This window comes from Phaethon aethereus (genome assembly GCF_964289735.1).
Source record: "Phaethon aethereus genome assembly, chromosome: 1".
Classification (NCBI taxonomy): domain Eukaryota; kingdom Metazoa; phylum Chordata; class Aves; order Phaethontiformes; family Phaethontidae; genus Phaethon; species Phaethon aethereus.
This window is the reverse complement of record NC_138575.1, coordinates 24,979,757-25,001,103: the sequence shown is the minus strand read 5'-3', so window position 1 is coordinate 25,001,103 and position 21,347 is coordinate 24,979,757.

Here is a 21,347-nt window from a genome sequence, read left to right as displayed (position 1 = left end):
TGCCGCTCGCAAACACCTGCCCTAGAAATAATTTTGGCTGAAAAATGTGACCTTTAAATGGCTAAAACTAGTGAGTGTTGTCCCATTCAAATCTAGGTGTAGTGCTATTCGCCTGGCTGTGACGGTTATCCAGAAAACACACAAAGAGGACAGGAGGAAAGCTTTTCCTTTTCCTGAAACGGTCCTCTCGCACACATAGGTGAGGTGTGACTGTGGAAGTTTAAGGTGTTTCAAAGCTTACAACAACTGTAATAGGTTAGGCACTGCTGTGTTGAATGTCCCTTAATATGTCAAGCCACTTTATTCTTCTTCTTCCTTAGCAATCCAAGTGACATCTCATGGTGTTAAATGATCAAGATAATTTTAAGACTGCCTGATAAATAATAAGTTTTATCTAATAAAGGTATCTATGAATGAAAAAGACAACAAAACCTACTAGGAAAAGAAGAGAATGGTAAGTATATTTTAGCTTTTTTTCTCTTATATTTTTCACCCATTTGTTTCTTCTGAGCTCAGCTGGTGTATAAAAGGAGTTAATGATGATAATGAGCTTACATTTACTGCGCCTTTCTTGCTCAAGGGTCCCAAAGGGCATTACAAACAGATATGATAAATTCACTGCTGGTTCTTAAAGGATACTGAGGAATATTGCTTCTGGCTTTTATATGGAAGGAGCAGACAGCAGTTAGCAGACATATTGCCCTTCTGCATACTTCTGCAAGAAATATGGATCATGAAGAAGAAGGTTAAGCAGTGTTTGGTTTACGTCACTGATCCTTTCGTGGCGAGAGCTGTGCGTAGGTTTTCCAGTGTGAGCATTCCAGCTGCTCTATAATAGAGAAAATTGATTTCTAAACACAAAAATTCTCATAAATTATTATTCTCTGCTTATGTTTTGTCACATTTCTCTCTTACTTCATTATGTATTTGGCTTGTTACAAAGACCAGCACTTGAAAAAATTTTGGATTTTGTAGTTTGTAGCCATATAACCACCCTGTCTGGAATGGAGGAGCTTGTTGTATTTATATAGGCATGATGGAATTGTTCTTCTGGGCTTTTGTCTTGTTGAAACATTTACATCAAGGGGAATCAGAGGAATGATATTTCCTAGAGGTTTCTTGTCTCATTGAGACATAGTTTTGTGTAGAGTTAGGTCTATCTATACCTCACCATAATTACCTAATTCTGCCAGTCTAAAAAGGCCCTCTTTTGCTGGCTTTAAAAACAGTTAATCTGCCATTATGACAGTTCCCTGTTTACTATTGTTGCCCTGTCAGATGCTGAAAGTTAGTGTCTGAAGATTTGGTTTCCCCAGTTTCTTTGGTCTCAAATATTTAATTATTTTTTTTTTGCTGCATTCCATATAATTTCTGAGTTGTTTGGTTTTGTGTGGTGGTTTTTTGTTTGGTTGGTTTTTTTGGGGGGTTTTGTGTTTTTCTTAGGGTGTGGAGGGGGAGTGTTGCATATGTCCTGTGTCTTTCAAATTGGTTAGGTACTTCTTATGATAAGATCTTCCTTTAGGGTAAAGCTCCTACTCTGTCATATTCTGATACAGCCTCCAGTTCAGTCAGGCTTTCACAACTCATAGCGTGCTTCTCTTCTAAAGGAGCTGTACATGTTTTGACAGTCTTTCTACCAATTCATGCATCAGCCTAGAAATAGTCTCACCAACCACAAGCAGACATTTATAACACATTAAAAAAGCCCCAACAAACCAACACATTTTTTCTCTGTTAGATGAGGGAACTAAAATTCAGAGATGTTTTGGCAGCCAGAATCTATAAAAGGAAAACCAATAAACATGTTCCTACATGAGGAAAAAAAAAAAGAATTATGGAATTTGAAAGGTTTCCAAATACATTCATTCTTCTCTGTTGTTGTTCTATGACATTTCAACTACAATAAAAGAATCAATAGACTTTCAATGCCTGCACTGTTGTTTTTTTTGACATCTCAAATATTCATTATCTGATTAAGTGATACTCTTAGCCTGAACATGTTACTGTGTTGCAGCAAGAAGGGATTATTGCTGTCCTTTTTACCTCTCCTCAGGGTTCATTTTCAACAGTTCATCAATGAAGAAGAGAAAGAGTATATTTCCCAAAATAACTTTTCTTCTTTTTTGGTTTTAAATTATGGTATACTCAGTTACCTTATACTCCACTCCCTTCTTTAGGCAAAAAAAGGGCAACTTTTCTCCTACAGAAAAAAGATTGAGTTTTTTATGCTGTATTCTTACATCTCACTGGGTTTTGTTGTGTATTACCCTGTCATAAAAATCTGAACTCAGAGAGAACATAATTTCTGTGATCATTCTGGTATCATTGGGATTTTTATTTCAGACAGACCAAAATCTCCTAATGAACAGAAGGACTTTTGTTGTTGAATTCAGTTGCTTTTATGGGTGGGTCAGGCTCAGTAATAATATATAAATGTTGACAATTTTGAAATTGAAATTCAAAAAGGAATTCAAAGTTTAGTGGTAATATTAGGAATTTCTTGTAATTGCTATTTTGGTTCTGCTTTTATTGATGTCCATTATGAAAGCTTATGATGGCTCGTGAGTACAGATTGCTGTTCCTGTCTAGTTTCACATTTTAAATTACAAAACTTTCCCTTTTAACCTTTCTCTTTTTCTGAAGTCTTAAAGGGTAAACTTCAGTGCTCGTAGCACATAGTCCAAATAGATTGGTTGTTTAAGTTATCCTTGTTTTGAAAAATAAGTACCAGCAACCCTTCTATTACTATTAATAATAAAAAGACGTGTGATCTATATTACATGGAAAACTAAAATGTGATTGATACTTGCATTGCTGCTTTTCTGTCCTATTTTATCTAAAAGGCAGAATGATATATAGACTATCTAACAACACTGATCATTGGAGAGAAGAGTCATCAATACTTTTTTTAAGGTGAATTACTTGGGGAATAAGTTATATTTCTATGTGGGAAAGAGTAGTTGTTATTAGTGAGTATCCTTGATACACCATAGATTAAGACAACGAGGGTGAAGCCCTGTGAGTCATGTCCATCCACATCTAATAATTCTATTTCAGTCTCTCATGTTAGTGTAATCCCTTTTACCTGTGATCAGCTTAACAAGTGTTTGTGCAGAAAGTGCTCAGATAAAAGGTCTCAATAATCACAATCCTAGAGGTAAGATGCAAAGACTTTTTTTTTTCTCTTTGCCTGGCTATGAAATTCAGGTCGAGGAAAACACAGTAATAAAATCTTTCGTTTTTACAAGTTTATACAAGATTTTTGCTCTGTAATCAGTAAGAAATGTAGAAGGACAATAAAAGACACAGGTTAAACCTTTACAGACTTTCAAAATGGTAGCTGGTGTCAGCTTTCAACCTAACAGTGATTTTACTAAAGTGTTCACAATGATAGAATTCTTTTGATCATTGCATTTCAGAGAATTCTTAGATATTTTTGTTTGTTCTGTCATGTGGGGTTTTTTTTGCTAGCTGCATTATACAAAATATTTTTTCCTATATTTACCAGAGTTCTTTTACTTTCCCCATGCAGAAAAATGGCCATGGTCCTTCCCACCTTCTTGACGTCCAAGTTTGACTATTTCAACTCATTTGGATTGGAGCCATAAGCCCAAAAAAGCACAAACTAGTTTTAAGAGCTCAAGTCAGTCTGCCCTTGTGATACATATAATAACCAGGAACATTGCTCCAGTTAGTCACTACTTGCCCTAGTTTGGTATTTAATGCAAAACTGAAGTTTAAGGGAAATTAAGTCCTGAACTGTAGTGACTTCTAAGTTGTGTCCATGAACTAAGGAAGATTTGTGAGGCTGTAGCAAGGGTTTCACAGGGGTTGTAGAGAACCTGATGGAAGAATGAAAGCTCCACTATTGCCATTTGCAACTGTGCTGAGAAATTCCAAAGAGCTGGCAGTAGTTCATAGATCCAAAAAGTTTTGGAAGCACTGCTGTCCTCGGCATGGCCAAGATTGCCCACCGTAGCAGCACCTCCTCCAATGCCACCTGCAGTCCAGTCCAGGCTGGGCGATAACATAGATCTCAGAGTGGCAGAGGCAATCAAATGGCATCTCGGTTGCTGGTTTTAAGCAGCCAGTGCAGCTATAAAGGAAGAGAATGAGGCGAAGGGAGAGCTGAGAAAGACTCTGTGAAAGACAAAGAAGGAGAGGAGTCAAGAAGGCTGACAGAAAAAAAAAAAAGTCATGAGTGAGGAAGAAGGGATACTCTTGGGATTATATGAGGGAAAGATGAACAGCTTAAGGAATAAAATGGAAAGGCAGAGCCTATGGTGCAGAGGCTGCCTCATGTCTTGAAAGCATGGAGCAGACAACCTTAGGTTATTTGCCCCTAGCCCCTGTTGTTGTCTCCCAGTGTTGTGGTCTCCGTTTCTCCCTCCTGTGTGCATCTCAAGATTTTTCTCTAGTTTTGAATGCTAAAATGTATTTAACTGTAAACATTTAAAACCTTACTTTTCCTCCATGCACAGAGGGTTCTCTCCCTTCCCGTGCCACATTAAACTACTAAATATGCAGCTCAAACATGTGTTAGCTTTTGTGTCTGATGAAGCGGACTCCAAACCCTCATATATATGCTGCCCTTCATTCCGAAGGGTAAGTATAGGCCATTGCTTTGCCTATATAAGGTATTTGTTTTTCTGCTGTGGGCTGTCCCTTCTCCAATGCAGTAGCTTGCTGCTGTCATTTTACTTCTTTATTTTAAAGTTAGACCTTAGTTTGCTATTTTCTGCCACTTTAACGTCACTCCAACTGTAGTTTCATCTGCAGAGCACGCTGTTTACCTTTTCTTCCAGCTTATTAATGAAGTTATTAAAACAAGAAGCAACTTTATATCTTGCAGTAGACCCACTGCATACTTCCCCACAACTTAGTGCAACCCGCTGCCATTTCTCATCAGCCAGTGTTTGTGATCCTTCAACCTGTTTTCAATTTACATGACAGTGCTTACATCCAAAGCAATTTGAATTCATTTTGGGACATTTAGTGAGACACTGTATTAAATCCTTTATTAAAATCATGCCGTGTATCTTTCATCCAGGATTTCTGCAGTTCTATCAAAAAAGCAATCACGTTTCCTTGGCACGACATGTTCCTTATGAACCCATACTGCTTATTGCTTATCGTTCCATTATCCTTTGAATGTTTAGAGGAGTATTTTGGGGTTGTTTTTTTTCTGTTTATTTTATTCTTCCCCTCAGCAAATGTTCTGTTCTTTTGCATTACAGAATATGCTTGAAATTACACTCCTTGTTTAATAAACCACTCTTCTTCCCTTTATTGAAGTTTGAGGCTATACTTGCTATGCTATGTGACTTTTTAGAAATAATTTTTGAGGTTTTAGTATTTTCAGTGTGTACTCAGGGATGCCTTTAACCTGGATTATTTGGCTGCATACAACTGGTTTTTCTTATGTGCAAGTAAGCAATTTTTTATTTCTTGTTTTCTGTCAAACTTTCTGCTTTCAATAAGAACAAATAGTAAATACATGTATCTGGGAATCATGAGTTTTGCCCACCTCTCTCCTACTAAAGTAGCCCTACATTTGGACTATGTTTGCATTTATTTTATCTTTTACAATCACCTTCGGTACCATTAACTTGTTCTTGGCTTTATCCTGAAAGCCATTGACCACTTTGACCATGGTCTAATGAAATTGTAAGAATATATTTACTTTTCATCGCTAAAGTCATCATGCAGCTTTTTGGGGGGAATATTCATACATTCAGGTTGAGCACAAGATTTTATGCTTTGTTGTTGCTCATACAAATCGTCTTCTACGGTTCATCTTTTCCCTGAATACTAGCCCATTCTGTACATTTTGTTTGTTTTCTTCTTCATAAGTAAATACGTCATCCTGGGGAGAAGAGTTATTTAAAACTATATGATGTATTTCATACACCTTCTCCCTTTCATGTCATCTTTTTTCTCAGTTAAGCATCAATCCAGAGTGTGTTCAAGTTGGTGAGAATATTCCAATTCACTGCAATGAATTTGGATCTCACCCTTAGTTGTCAAATCTCGTATTTTGTTTTAGTTTGGGGACCTCTTTTCTGTTGTTCTGTTTTTTCTTTGTCTCTTATTTTTTTCCTCTCTCTCATTTTTGTATCCCATGATAAACTGATAGCTTCTGAAGGTTAACAATGAACAAGGAGATCTACTAACCTCATCTCAGCAGCTGGAGGGTTATTTTTTGTGCATTTTTATGTTACGCCCTTGTGAGGGATATATCTCCTACCTCTTTTAGATGTAGCTTGATTTTCCACATTAGCATAATTTTTTGTATTAAAGACTGAAATTCTTGCCTTCTATAACATTGTTCCAATTTGCCAGCATCTCGTGATGAGGACATAGTATAAAGTCACTGGTAATGTCAGCAGGTCATTGAGGAGAAGAGGCAGTCAGGGATGCCAGCTCTTCTGTCACTGGTCTTATGAGTCACCGGTGTCCCAGGCCACACAAGGCTTCTGAGGGAGTTGGTAAAAACTGCCCGTGGTCATGTTGTACTAGGCAGTGCTTTTTCTACCTAAATAGCATCAGCACTCATGTCTGTTTAGGTAGAAACCTCAGCTTGCTGCATGACCTAGTATATACTTCCCTTAAAATAATCAGTGAATACCCTAATTTAAGCAAACACCATTGTTAGCAGAATGTCTCTGTCAAATGAAATACCATGAGGAAGCACTTGTTATCCCATTAATAAATTCCAGAATGCTTTCTACAAGACTGAAGATATCTTGAGATTGCGAGTGTGGTCATTTCCTGTAGCAGAAATGTCTTCACTTGGGCGGTGGGTGAATGACTTGTACAGTGGGACAAATTTTTGGCTGTGGCTGTTCTTTGCTAATCAGGCCAGCAAAGATACAGGGACAGAGTTAAAGCAAATTGCCTTTTAGCTACTTTGATTCTAAAGCTCCCAAAAACTGCTCTGGGGTTCAGGGATGCTTGCAGGAATAGTGTTGTGTGAAAGAGGACTTTTACCTGCAGCCCTCTTTCCTCCTCAGGGGCGTCACAGAGTCATCCGAGATGGTGTCTGGCAATCACCAATTTTCTTAAATCAGGAAAATCTCACTTGCCTTGTTTTAGTTGCTTTTTGATATGTGTACTTCATAGCATAAAGGGACCAGAAAAAAAAGGTCAAGGATCCAGTTTGGTCTCTGTAAAGAGCTTTAGAAATGTGTTATTGACCTCTCAAAGAACTTAATTCCATGGGAGCCTGAACAACAGAGAAAACTATGTTTTCCAGAAGGAAAATACATTATTGGCTGAAAGAGGTGATTAAAATTGTTTTAAAAAATAATAATTCAAAATCCACCAAATAATCTAGAATCCCCTTTTAAATAACTATGGTTTGAAAGAAAGCTAATGGGATTTATTTTTCTCTCTAGTTTTACTTACAGGCTGTAAGTGAAGATTTATTATAGTCTAGTCATGAAATGAATGTTATCTGTTTTGATATGCTTATTTTTTTGCTCTTAGCAGCCACTGTCAAACTGTGTTTCATTTGGGTGCTGGCAAAATATTAGCTTACTGTAGAGTGAAACACATGCATTTCATGTGAAACACGCATGCAGCATGTAGCCTGCACCTGGCTGAACTGCACCTCACGGTGAGCTACGGCTTCTGTCACCTCCCCTCCAACATTACAAAGGTCAAGAGCAGCAGGAGTGATTGATGTGAAGAATTTTTAAAAGATATTTAATAAATATTTTGAATAGGAAAGGGCCGTGCTTTTGTGTTTGTGAAGATCCTCCCTTCTGCATTTGAGACCGAGCCTCTCTGAAAGGCACTCGTAGTTCAGCTCAAATCCCACTCGAGCACTGCTTAAAATGAGGGGCTGCTCCTTCTAACCTCTTGCAGGGATGGCTTTGGCTGGAGCCAGGAGACAGAGCACAACCCAAGCTGCCAGCTTGTTAGCGCGAGAATCCTGGCCTCATTGAAGCCTTTGGATTAATGACTTCAGACAGGCAGATGTGAGGCCATGTGTGGGGGAAGGGGTCCCTCGTCGGAGGGCTCCGGAGTGCTCTTGGTGGCGAGAGTAGCTTTATTCCCTGAAAAATACAGGGTGGTGGCTAAGCAACTGTGAAGGAAGGCTGGCAAAATGGAAGGAAAAATATAAATATTGCAGGTATGTTTATGCCGGGAAGTAATGCACAGCAGCTACTCCGAGTCCATCCAAGAAAACCCCGTGCTCTCTTTATGTTCGCTGTACAAATACAAAGCTAAAATGAGTTCCCAGCATCTGAATACAGTAACGCTACCAACGCATCGTTGCTAATGGAAGTGATCTGAGTTTCCCATGAGCCATCACTGCAGGAGAACTGATTTCTTTGGGGTGGAAGATTTTTTATAAAACACCAGATCTGTCATAGCAAATCCATCAAGATTATCCCCTGCACACTAGTTTTCCTGCTATTCTATCAAAAATAAATAATATCAAATAAAATCTCAACATCTTCAACAAACACTTATAAGTTAGGGGATACCCGCTGGGGCACAAGTATGTGCATTTTTACAATAAAATATTTACATATTCTGTGACATCTGTATAGTACAAGAAAGCATAATCTTGAATAGCATTTGGAGTGCAATTGTGCACATAGAAAAGCAAATAGAAATGTTACACAGTATTTCATAGGCTGCTTGTAAAAATACTATGTGAATATAAAAATGCATAACACTGATATCCTGAAATCCATGTAATAGATTTTTTTGTACAGATTTCATAGTCCAATTTAATATTAATTACATTTTTATAATGCCGTGTTTTAAATGTACATATGCACACGTACTGTTCCACACAAACACATGCTCTTTCATACACTTACTGAATTGTGTGTCACACTTTCTATTTTGTGTTGCATGTTAATGTTAAAACCAAGAAAGTAGAGGCATATTTTCAGTCTAAATTCATAACACTTGGAATGGATAAATGGCAACGGATGTGTTGCGGAAGGAATTTTATTCTGGAGGGGTGTCATAACAGAATTAAGCTATCCAGCTGACTTCATATTCAACAGCAGAAACTTTCAACAATGAGTGGTGTATGAGCACAGAGGCACACCAGTTTATTGCTCAGTGAGTAGTTCTTAAATATAGCCAAAGTAAATCCTGGTGAAAGATTTAGAAATAATAAGAAGCAGCAGCTGATGCAAAAAATTTGCTGGGTGGACATAATGTGTCACAATAGCCCATCACATTGAGATAATGTACAGCTGCAATGACGTCAACTGCCCTATCAAGAGTCCTGTGATGGGGTCTTGGAATAATGCAACTGAAGAAAAAATAATAAAAAAGACTCTGTTAGCATATGCAGTGTGGTGATAGGCTGGGGACTTTTGAGTACCCTCTTGAAACGTGTGATCTCTGCCAAGATGTTCTCAGGTTTGTGGATGGATAACTCCTGACGTATTCAGTTAACAGTATCTTTCAAAATTTCCCATGCAGCAGGTCTTGCAGCTACAAGGCCAGAAAAATACATCTTGCTTCATCAGCATAATGGTAATATTCTGTCCTGTGTTTAGTAATGATCTCACCAGAGGCTTTGTATTTACAGCATGGAAAATGGGAAAGGAAGAGGGCCTTGAAGGGTGCCACATTTCAAATTTCTTTATTCTGACACATAATTACCCAGCAGAGCCAGTTATCTCCCATTTTTTAGACCGCTGGAAAAGGAAGGATGCTCTTAGGGGTAAGACCTTGGGAGATACAAGCTCTGAGAAAGCTCTTTTAGTGTGCCCTTGATCAAGTGGTTCAACTGGCTGCTTTTTCGTACCCCTTATTTACAAGAGGATCACTACGTCTGGTCTTCTAATTGTTTGATATTTCTAAGCCCTTGGAGGTGTGACTGGGTTGTAGCAAAACCTATATAATAACAATAACCTATAAAATGTCAAACACATGGTGCTATCTGGACCTGTGTGCACTACCAAGCGGCAAATTATGAACAGTGAATAAAACTACAGCCAGTTTAGAAACACCAGCCATTTCTTCTGGTTGCTTAAATGAAATATTATTGGTTAGAAATAATATTTATTTAAAAATTCCAGGCAAATCAAAACAATACTAAACTTTTTTAGGGACGGCACAGGTAATGACACCTATAATTAATGCTGTCCTTAAATTTAATTCCAGACTTTTTCCACTTTCCTAGAAATTGGCAAAACTGAGTCAGATTATTAAGTTCAGGCTGAAGTTTTAGGCTATTTTCTTCTAAAGTTTCTGGGTAGAGTATTAAGGAAACAATCTATTCTTTTGATCAGCATGAAATCATAGAATCATAGAATAGTTTGGGCTGGAAGGGACCTTTAAAGGTCATCTAGTCCAATGCCCCATGCAGTGAGCAGAGGCTTCTGCAACTAGACCAGGTTGCTCAGAGCCCCATCCAACCTGACCTGGAATGTTTCCAGGGATGGGGCATCTACCACCTCTCCAGGCAACCTGTGTTTCACCACCCTCATTGTGAAAAATGTCTTCCTTACATCTAGTCTAAATCTAGACTCTTTTAGTTTGAAACCATTACCCCTTCATCCTGTTTCTTTTTGGATGCCTTCAAGCAGAAACTTGAAATGTATTACAGAAGGGCAGAGAAAGAGGAGATTCCCTTTCACTATTTCCCTGAAATGTTATTCCACTTGAGTGTTTTTTTCCCTCTGCAAGATGCCTGGTGTGCATCTTGTTTTCACTGCAGATGCTCCAGCACTCTGACCAACATGCCAGCACCAGTGTTTGGGCACTGAACGTTCACCATCCCAAGGGAATAGCACCAAATTGTAATTGCTCATCCCAATTGTGGGTGCTATGGAGATGCATCTGGCTGCAGAGAGAGCGAGCAAAAGGAAGAAAATTCCTTCTTCTACCATTCATGTTGTTACTGATCTCCCTGCTCTAACCAGAGATCAGAAAAGAATCAGGAAAGAAAAGAATCTCAGCATCAGAAAAGAAAGGAAGGAAAGCAGGAGTTTTGCAGGGGAGGCACCTAGGGGGTGGGGAACTGAGTGGAAAGGGACAGGGGTGAGGATGAGGTTGAGGTTGAGGGAGTGACAATTCATGAGTCTGGAGGAGGTGGAAATGGGGCGGGAGCCTGGGAGCTGACAGACAAAAGAGGAAATTGAGAAGGCTTGGGTGGGGTGGGAAGAGGACAAAAATCTCTAGAATCTGGAGCTGAGCTTAGGAATCTCAAATTTCAACAACCCTTTCCTCTCCAAAACATTGCTTTTTAACACCATCCCACCCCCTTCCCAATTGAAAATGGGAAAGCTTTACAGAGGATAATGGCCTTCTCTTACAGCCACCTACCCAAAGGCTGTAGAATAACCCAGAGAACTCTGCCAGGAGTGTAGTTATTTACCATCAAGGGTCTGTCAGGGGAATCCCTCATCCCTTCTCCAAGCATTTTAGCGTCTTAAAAATACTGTGGACAGTATTCAGGGAGTTTTAAATTGCATGCTCAGAAAATATTTGAATGAATGCTACTTCCCCACTCTTAACCACCTACTGCCTGTGCATTATTGGGCTGCTTAATATATTTACAGAACGGGGAGCAAAACTACCCTGGCTTATTTTGCCAGCAGCCTTACATGTTTCTCAAACTCTCTGACCTAGAGATTTGAAAAGATTCTTTCCAAATGGGATGTACATTTAAACATGCACTTCCAGAAAGAGCAAACTACCTAAATGATGACTCCCCACCCATGGGTCTACCTGGCCATATGTTCCAACAGTTCATTTCTTATGGTAGGTCACTTCTGGAGCTCAGAAGAACTTTTCTGGAAGACACCCACTTTGGATATGAGGCTAGTTTATATCACTTATGTAGTCTTGCTAAAACTTATAAGACCTTGCCTGGCAGCAGTCCCACATGTTCATATATTTCAAACTTTTTGAAGAAACATTGACATGAATTTGTTTTTTAAGGACGAGCAAGATGGAGCTGAGTTTAGCATACCAAGCTTCAGCCACATTTTGGTCAGGTGAGGGCAACATTTCTGATCACGAAGTAATGGGACAGGAAAGGCTTTCCAGACTGTCTCATGGAGTCAGACCATGCAGGTCTGAAATGCCCAGGGAGCTTGAGATAAAGCTCTGAGCAATGCAGGAGACAAGCTTGAACAAAAGCCACACCACAGTTAACAAGAAGAATTGTTACAACATACACACAGTACGGTGTAGCACAAATGCAAAGTGTAGCGGAGGGGCAAACACACCTATGCGGAATGGGAATATGTTCAGAAGGAAGGTATGGTGGTGGTGTTCATCATTTGCCCCTCACAGACAGGCAAATCACCAGAAGATGGCAAAGAAGTGGGGCCAGGACATCCCTTTCAGTCACCAAGACAGGAAAAGAGAGCTTGGACACCAGGCGTAGAGGAGAAGTAAGAAAAGAAAAGGAAAATCTGCTGCAGTCCCATGCAAAATTTATACCAAACCACAGGGGACAAATAGGAGCTCCTAAGCCTTAACTCATCCTGTGCCTCTGTGGTGACTCTGCACCTTCGATCTCTGAATTGCTCAAGAAAGGCACAAGTATTTATGTTAAAAATGTTCACACAGAAAATGCTCCACTTAGAAATGACTCAAGCCAAAAATACCGGTTGCAGCCCTCCAGAGATACAGAAGTATTCCAGAGACAAATCCCTTGTTTCAGCTTATTTCCCAGCAGTGGCAAGAGCCTGGTCTGGGGCTTCTACTGCACGAGAGGGAAGAGAGGAGCGAGAAGAGTTCTTGCCCCAAGAGCTTGTGGGCCGTGAGTAGCTGCTGGCAGGCAGGCAGCGACAGACCCCCAGGAGCCGCTGGCAGCCGTCTCAGAGCACCAGCCGTCCCTGGAGGGGACGGTGCTGCGGGCCTGCCGCCCGCGGGGCTGTGCACAGGCAGCCCGGGCTCTTCTCCCTCGCTGGTGTAGGGCAGGACCTTGCGGCACTGTCGGCTCATGGCAGGGCTGCTTTCGGAGTCCTCTCCTTGCGCGCACATGCAGACGCACCCAGGGACGCGTGCTGGTTTTGGGTACCCTGACGTAGCTTGGCAGGAAATTACTCTGTCTCTGCTGGTAACGACAGCGCAAGTGTCGGTCGCCCAAGACGGGGAGGAGGGCGCGCGGGTGAAATCAGAAGAGCCGGTGCCAGAGAGCACTGCAGCACAGGAAAGGTGCGGGCTGTTCCCTGCACCCCGCTGAAGCTGTGGAGGCTCGATGAGCGGCTTCCGCCAAAGGGCCGGCAGCCCCTCCAACCCCGCGTCCGCCGCACGCGGCGAATACGCTCTGAAACGGCTTGTGAGTCATGTGAAATACAAATTCCTGCCCCTTCTGAGCAAAGTGCCTCTCCGTCTCGGCCATATATGCTGCTAAAGATCTTTTTCTCAGCCTCTACGATCGGTATTCACAAAGTGAAAGAGAGGGGAGTGGTCTCGGCTGTCAGCGCCAAGGAGAAGCAGCAGGACCTTGGCTGCAGCAAGAGGTGTTAAAGGTCTGAATGCTGACACCTCCCGCAGCACTTCCCTGAAACAATACGCTGGATAAAATAATGCGACCCCTGCGAGTATTTTACAGACCGGCCTGTTAAATGAGTGACCACCCTATCAATCTAATATATCATTGTGTTTGAGTACCACTTTTTGATATATTGCTATCCACATGGTCTAGAGTGCCTTTTATATCAGAGTGACATGGGCTAATAGCTTGGTAGATTATCAGAGCAAGCAGACAACAATTGAGGAAATTATTGGTGCCTATTAGTATGAGAATACTAACTATTATGCTAATTGTGTATTCACAAAAGAGCCAGAAGGCAAATATTCGGTACTTTCACATAACAAAGTGTTTCATCTGATGTTATTACTGATTAAATTTGAATTCATACTTTTGAGAACACTTGTGCTTTTTTACTTTTGTGCTTGACAGCAAATTTCTAAAAATATATTTGTGACGCATTCTGGTACCAACTGTGCAGGGTCTGCAGTAATTTGTTATCCTAGAGAGTCGCTGTCAGGTTGGACAACCCAGCTCAGTGTGACAGGACTTTTAGGAATGGTAGTGTCATTTCATTAACATGTGCCCTAGTGCTTTATCTTTTAAGGACACTGCTGACCACCCATAAACACACACACAGAGTCATGAATACTGCATTGCCGCTCTGGAAATATGTCTATCATACTTCTTCAAACTGTGACATTTTGTGTCATTCATGGATGCTAGTACATGGCCAGAGGAGGGCCACAAAAATGATCAGAGGGATGGAGCACCTCTCCTGTGGCAACAGGCTGAGAGAGTTGGGGTTGTTCAGCCTGGAGAAGAGAAGGCTCTGGGGAGACCTTACTGCAGCATTCCAGTACTTAAAGGGGGCTTATAAGAAAGATGGGGACAGACTTTTTCGCAGGGCCTGTTGTGATAGGGCAAGGGTAATGGTTTTAAACAAGGGGGTAGATTTAGACTAGATCTAAGGAAGACATTTTTCACAATGATATTGGTGAAACACTGGCACAGGTTGCCCAGAGAGGTGGTGGATGCCCCATCCCTGGAAACATTCCAGGTCAGGTTGGATGGGGCTCTGAGCAACCTGATCTAGTTGCAGATGTCCCTGCTCATTGCAGGGGGGTTGGACTAGATGATCTTTAAAGGTCACTTCCAACCCAAAGATTCTATGATTCTATGGTTCTGTAAAATTGAGACACCAAGTTCCTATTTTTTCTTACTAGTTTCCCCTGCCACATATAATCACAAGAATTGTAGGAGCCGCTTTTTTTTCCTCCTGGTACCAGAATAGTGCTATTTCTGACATCTTAGCATCTAGATGCTGTAAGGGAAGGCTAGACAAAGCAGTCTTGTCCTAAGCTGCCACGGTGGGATACCAGTGTAGCATCCTCTTCTCCATAGCTAGGGATTGGAGAAAGACCTTCAAAAAAACTCATTCTCCAGCAATGAGGGAGTTAAATAATGACTGTCTCCAGCAGATATTTGTGTAGCACATTTCTAAAATTCTCCAGCAAAGATCTCCCAGCCTCTGTGGGAACAGCCTCAGAAAACACAAGATCTTTGCTTTACATTGAGATGTCAAAGAAACCTGTTCTGGATTGCTTAAAGGTGAGCACCAAGTAAGGAGACATAATACACCTGCAGAAAACTCTTTCCATCCTACATGTATTTTTTTCTGAGGCTATGGTAAGTTGAAAAGAGATGACCTCTCTCTTAACAAGCAATCAAGGATGTTCAAGGGCTACTGGAAGTTGCTCTTACTTGCTGATGATGCTGTTGAATTTTTTACCCGCCATGATTTGGCATGATTGAAAAAAGAAGTAAAGAAAAGAAGTCTGACATAAAATTGCTGTCAAAATGTGCAAGGGGGAGCATCACATTCTCCTCTTTCCCTGGGATCACAACAATTAATTCACAAGGGTTTTTTAAATCCCATAGCATCTTAGTCAGAATGAGAGTGAAAGTTTTTAGCCATTTCTGCTGAGAAGTGCTTTAAAAAGAGAAATCATGTTTCATGGGATACTTTGGCACTTCTAAAAAAATATACTCACCTCATTGCAAGACTGATGAAGTTTGAGTACCATTAGCAATAACCATCTTTGAATATCTGCTAAGGATGCTACCGTTATTACCACTGAAAACTCAGCAATCCTGCTGTAGCAGCATAAAAATTAAACTGATGAGCTGCAACTTAAGTATTTAACAATAAGATATCAAGCAAACTATTCAAATATGCTGCAGCTTAGCAATTCATAGCTGTAACTAAGGGAGAATGCAACAACAAGTATTAGAGAGATTAGTGAGAAGCATGCAGCCTGAGTGCTGGGGAGGGCATAATGGATGGCAGAAGAAATGAAGCAGCAAAGATAGATAATTACTGAAGGGACAAGAGATTTTAGTAGCTCTGAAGCTGACAGATAGTAAAGCATTAACTATCTGTTCCAAACTGATTGAAGTTGATGACACTGTAGTAGTAGCAGCCAATTTTTCTGTTATATTCTAATGGTTAAGGTGCTTGGGCAGAAAGATGACTGTTTTCAGACGAGTGCAGTTTTTTCTTCCTTTGTGTAGTCAGGAATGTAGGAGTCACAGGAACAAAAAGGAAGGAAGAAAGAGTGGCTCTAGAACTGAGGGTTAGATACCTTTGCATGACAGGTTAGTGACTAGTTCCTTCCATGGAGAAATAACAACCCACGTTCAGTTCCCTCCTTGGAGTCATTCAGACATTGATCTCCTGCCAGCCTTGCATCCTGGGGCTCAGACTTTCCTGGGAAGCAAGTGAACATGGCCCGTACCTCTGCTCCCCAGGGCATTTCTTCACATTACGTTACCTACTCACCGAGAAGTAACCCTGAGCAGCCAGGTGAAAACCTGTGTGTAGAAGCCTGCTGGTGACCGGGCAGTGGTTGAGCAGCTCGCTGCCTATCCATCCGCTATCAGGAGGAAGCGCCTCTTGAGCATTACCGGCAACAGAAATCTTAATGTGGATGGAAAAGAAAAATTATTTGAGATGGAGCGTATGAGATACTTTGTCAGCCGCACTCCAAAATGGGCAGCTGTACTCCTGGCAGTCCAGAAACCCTGGGAATGACAGAGCTCTGCGGAGCTCCTGGTGTTCTCCTGAGGACCTGAAGGCTCCATTCAAAGATTCAGGTATTTGTTTCTGGCTTGAACTCAGGCCAGTACGTCTCCACTCTAAATGGGCATTTCCCAAAGCCAGAAGAACACACAGAAACAAGAAAAGGATTTGACTGATCAGAAACGTGATCTGACACTTGTTTGTTGTTGATACTACTTTTCATGGCATTCAGGCTGTTTTTCCTGGTTTTACTCAGGCAAATAACGACGAGTGAAATCAGACTCAAGCTGATCAAGTTCAAATTTAGCCAAAAGGATGGGGTTTTGCAATCATATTTAGTTATTTATCCAGCTTGTGGAACCCCAAAACTGATGTATGCATATAATTAATTATCATATTACTGTTACTGCTTTGACTGACAGGAGAGAATAAATAGAACTTCATACCAAGACCAGATAAGAAAGGTCCAGACATATGTATTAGATGCTTTGAAGCTCCTGAAGCTCCTTTTTTTTTTGAGCCAGTAAAAGCTGCAACACAAACGTAAAATGCTGAGGAGTTTGTTACAGTAGATTTGTCATAAAACTGAGTGAATTACAGCAATACTTGCAGAAGAATACTGTACCAAGAATGGCACATAAATATCACTTTTAAAATGCAAATATTGATCATGAATCTGTCTTATAAGAATATAACACTTTTTCATTTTTTACTCAGTAAAGGCCTTAAAATGTAAGGCTATATCAAAATTATTTGTATATAAGTAATAAATAGTACTAGGTGGTGAACAACGTTAGGTTCCAAGGCAGAAGCAAGGGACGGCTATTTCTCTAGCCTGAAGAACCTCTCTGTGTAATAATGAGCACAATTCTCATGTTTTTGTTCAACATCAACGTGTTCAATATAGACACAAATTGAGCTTTAAAGAGTATTTTGCTGGGAATTTATACTGTTGTTTGTAACTGTTTGTGCAGGAGGAGAATTTGCACAGAAATAAAAAGTTTATTAACATCCGTAAGTACAATTGCCCAAGAAAGAAAAAGGATAGAGCAGGAGAGGACGTCATTCAAAATTCTGACAATCACTGTAAAAACTATTCTTTCTCTATGTTCTGTAACAACCATCAGTCAATATGAAAGTGAATCTGTTCTTTATTATAATTTTTTTCCTCCAATTTGTGTCCAAGTTGGCTTGCTGAGATAAACTGGTGGGCTTCTGGCACTCACACTTCCCCTTTGGAAGCTAAAGAGGAAAAAAAAAAGATTAATTTACAAAAAAAAAAAAATTTTAAAATTACTTAACATAACAGAGCAAAAATAAGAACAGAGAAAGTTACATTTCAGTCCTACCAGTTTCAACAGTGTCTCCCTAATCTGAAACTGCAGTTGTTCTATGAACTTGAGTCACGTTTAGCTTTTTGCTTGACCTTTTGTACAGAGGCAGGTGTGAGGGAAAATTCAGTCCCCTATGAAAATGTTGTACCAGTGAACACGATCTTAGGAAGGGAAGGCAGAGGTGGGGGGGATGCTATAAACCCTAAGAAGTTATTTTCCATTCCCTTGCCTCCTGTCTAGAGGGTGTTCAGTGCTTGTCAGAAAGTGTTTAGCTGATGATAAAATCTATCCTATAGTGATTTTCGGTTTGCAGTGCAAGTGATTGCCTGATGTTGCTAGTTAGTGCAGTGAGTATGCTTCTGTGTATGTTCCGTCTGTGTGGTTCAGGCTGTGTCGGCATCGCATCAACTTGCGGTGTTAACTGTTACACAGTGGAAACTTGAATTGGGAACTAAATGAGAGGAGGCAGAGATAATTCCACCTGCCACTATAGATATTTCCAGATTTATTTTTTTTTTATGCACACTTCTCCCAGTTTAAGTACCAGTCTGGGGTTACATATGGGTAAAACAGGAAACCATTTTTGACTCAGATTTTGCTCCCCCAGGTACCACGCAGGTGGACGCACTGATGTACACACACACACACAGCACAACGAGCATTGCCCACGTTCTGGCTTGCGCAGAAGGCACTTTGCTGTCTGGCTAGCAAGAAACACCTGTAATTGGCCCAAAGAGTTGTTTGCTACTGATACTACAGATAGAGACATTACCAATATACAGACTGCTTCTCCTTCGGCACTTCGACTTTCCAACTCATAGTTTAAGGGCCCTTTGTGCAGCCTCCCTGTTGGGACTGATCGACTGAGAGGGCACAAAGCTGAAATGGAAATCTTGTTTCGCCAGATGCCAACCAGGATTTGGTAGGAGTATTATATTAATTTTAACATTATATTTCATTTATACTGGCAAAAAAAGATTGTGGCATTAACACCATCAAATGTGTGCAGACACATTTACCTATAAACAGACCAGAAGGCTCAGCTAAATATTCTTCCCTCCCTCGATGAGCTGGGGATGTAGATGCAAAGCAAGCTGTTAGGCTGAAGAGCTGAGGGAACGAGCATTTCTCTGTTCTTATCACCTCTATTTATCTGTTTTAATCTTGGAGACAGAAAAAACCAGTATATGTTTCACAGGCATCCCTAGCCTATCCCGCATAGCTGCACTCGCTGCGTGTTTCTCTTTAGCACACTGAGTGATTTTACACATCCACATCCTCAAATACGCAGGGGATAGCTCCCTCCCCTGCAAAATAGAAGGCATTGCTGCAAGCCATTGAGGACCAGTCTTGTACCTATTCCTTAAGTGTTAAAGGGAATATCAGCCTGTTTAATTAGATTGCAGTGGCAAACTGCACTTGCTGATGCATTTGTACAGTATTCCCTATATTTAGAGCATGCAATTTGTGAATTATAGTCAGACGTCTAGGTTGTAAATTCGCTTACGAATATAATAAGACTTTTTAAGAAACACAATAGAAACAGCTCATTAAGGAAATAAAAAAACTTTGCATCTCTCAGACTTCTTTTCTCTGGCTGGAGGGCTTATATGTTCTTCCAATAAAAAGAAGATAAAAGAAGCATCTGTTTCATAATCAGCATGTAACCAGCATAATAGTGGAAGAATACAAATACTAGAACCGCATATGTTGGCTCAGTAAATCTATCATAATATCTCAAAAAGTATTTGATGTCCAATGCTTCAAGAACGGTATAAGACTAGCATATACAGAAAGCAATCTTTTCCTAAAAAAACCCCAAATCCCAAAACAACCCACTTTCCTGAAAGGCAGGGCTTGATGCTTTAGAGTTAATTTTTGTGAATTCTAACATATCATGTGTTTACAAGAAAATATTATGAAGTAGTTTAAAAGATTATTCACCCTCTGTAAGAGGTATGGCCTAAGAAGTAAATTAATGTGTTTACCAAAGATGAGAAATGTTTCAGATAATATTTTCTGCTTGCATTTGCTTAATTGGTGTTTGGAAATATCCATACTAATTGGGACCCCTGGGTGCAAAAGCAATACAAATAATAAATATAATGTGAGCATTGATCAAAGTCCCCCTCTTCCCCTAATGCTAAGATTAGAAATATGAAATTACAAGAAACACTAGAAAGCATTTCAGGAAAAAAAAAGAAAACCTACAATAATAAACTGCTATGTTGTTATCCAACAAATTTGTAAAGGTATTTTAACGCTCAGCAAAAGATGCCAAGGCAGATTCAGACCAGCAGCTGAGAGGAGGCTATTTTCAGGGTTTTGCCAGTCAGAATCTGGCAATTCTTCTTTCTGTCTGTACCTTAGGTCGCAACATATTTCCACATCTGTTTTTTAAGGTATATCTGACCTTGGACTTCTACTGATGTTGACAAACATAGCATTAAGAGTCCATTTCTCCTCCCACATGCACTGATTAGTAGGCCACAGCTAAATTCAGGTCCCTAACATATGGTCTGGGGTTGTCAAGAGTTTGTAAAGTACTAGCCAACCACTTTCCTAAAACTGTTCTAGTTTAGTTGTATCCTTGATCCAGGTTTAGTCCCTCATACCAGAGACCTTCTCAGAATTAGGAAATTAAATGAGAAGACTATAATCTTGAACGTACTCCACCGATAACTAGGGAAGTTTTGTTATTAGCTTCAGATAACACCAGGATTAAGATCCTAAACAGCCAGCGCCCTGGTGTAGATGGGCAGGTATGACTGTGTGCCATGAAGCCTGCTCACCCCAGAGGCAAAATGGTCCCCTTCTAGTGTAGAGTGGGTGGAAGGAGTGAGACCCTTGGATTCTGAAACTGAACAGAGAGGGTTTTATGTTGACTTTAGTTAGAAATTAATACGATATTATAAGTTTGCCAGATCCTATGTATTTTGCAGTAGTAGAACAGACTATTAAGCTTGCTATATAGCATCTACCGAAGAGTCCATTATTTTTACTCCCACTAACATGTTTCTTTTGATTCTGAAAGTATGATTGTAAAGAAGCATTTCTTTAACTTTAGAAATTTAAATGCTGGCTCTCAAAACACCCTCCTCAGAGTTCAACAAGTGGGAATTGAGTCTGCTTTATTGAAAACAGTTAATAAATGCCAATTTCAGACCCTTCTGCTTGATTTTCTAAAGAGAGTCTTCACAGTGTTTATACACATCATTCTCAACATATGCTTAATAACAAATAATGAGCAACCCACTAGTACTAAAAAAGTAGATCCAGACATATGCTATTTTAATAAGAAACCATTAAAACTGTCTGTCAAATAGGAATGTCAATCATTTTCCAACATCATTCCAACAGCAAAATGCCAAGGCATGTTTACAGCAAAAGCAAACCGCTTCTCGGTTTTGACCATGATATATGGCACAAGAGTCTTTGTGAAATCCTCACTCTTGCAATT